Here is a 1,269-nt window from a genome sequence, read left to right on the forward strand (position 1 = left end):
CTTTTTTCTCCTCTTTTGTTAAAAAGAAATATCAAGCAGAGCGGAGACTCCAGAAAGAGAGGCTGAAAAACCAGACAGATCTGTCATTATGAGTCCACTCTGTGCTCCATGTGGCATAAAAAGGGCCCTTCTGGTCGAGTGACTCTGTTAAGACGTCTGGACCTTGCTGACCTCGTACACTCTTGTCATTCTGGGACGTGGCGTTGACCTCAACAGCTCGCATCGTCGAAATAGTCCATTAAAAAGGCACAAATTATGACATAATATGATCATTTCTAGTTTTCCAGAAACAAAATGTGCGGTTTAACCGAGGATGAGAGCGACGCAAATCACCAGCAACATTAACTGTGGTCAATGTTTTTATCATTTATTAACTTGTTCTTTTGTACAAAACTGTAAAAAAACACTCTACACACAAAATGTTTTTTCTTCAAGTCTCTTTTTCTTTAGAGGATCCCACTGATCTCATACATGGTAATTGTAGTTGTGGTCATTCATTTATTTATGTGTGCAGTCATTACAAAGTGATCAACATGTAGCTTTTCTCCAGCTCTTTTATGCAGATTGAGATGTTGTTTCTGTTCAATATTTTTTTTTGTTTGTTTAGGAGGGGGTGAGTGTGCAAAAGGCAAATAGATTGCTCCACCTGTGTAGCTTGGATTATTTGAAAAGAACTGTTTTAAAGATTACCATGTGAATATTATGCATTGACATATCACTTATTGTTTGGGGGGGGGTTATCATGAAAGCTTTCTGGTTGCAGTTTGAACAACCTTCACCTGCTGCTTTTTTTTTTTTTTTAAATTAATTAAAAATCTATACACCATTGTTAAATGCTGTATTTTTATGATTTTATAGGGGGAAAAAATAGTCATTTCAAACCTTTTCCACCTTCAATGTGACATGCATTGTGTACAATTCATCTATTAGAGGGAAATATCTCTAATAAATTGGTCTGATCACATGTATTTACAACTTTACTTTGCTGAACCAACTTATTAAGCTCCAGCGTTCACTGAATGTCAGCAGATTAACAACGAATTAAAACTGAGACAAACCATTTGTTCAATTTCATCCTTTAGTTTGATATTTCTGTTATTTTTTTTTTTTTTTTTTTTTTACTGTATTTTGTTTTTATGGTTTAAAGCTCTTTGAACTGCCTTGCTGCTAAATTTGCTATTCGAAATAAACTTGGGGGGGGGGGGGGGGAAAAAAAAAAAAAAAAAAACAGAAAATAACCATGTAGGGTTTTAAGGGTTGGGAAGAGTC

This window comes from Poecilia latipinna, unplaced genomic scaffold, assembly GCF_001443285.1.
Source record: "Poecilia latipinna isolate Pla-1442-1.1 unplaced genomic scaffold, P_latipinna-1.0 Scaffold160, whole genome shotgun sequence".
In the NCBI taxonomy this organism is placed as follows: domain Eukaryota; kingdom Metazoa; phylum Chordata; class Actinopteri; order Cyprinodontiformes; family Poeciliidae; genus Poecilia; species Poecilia latipinna.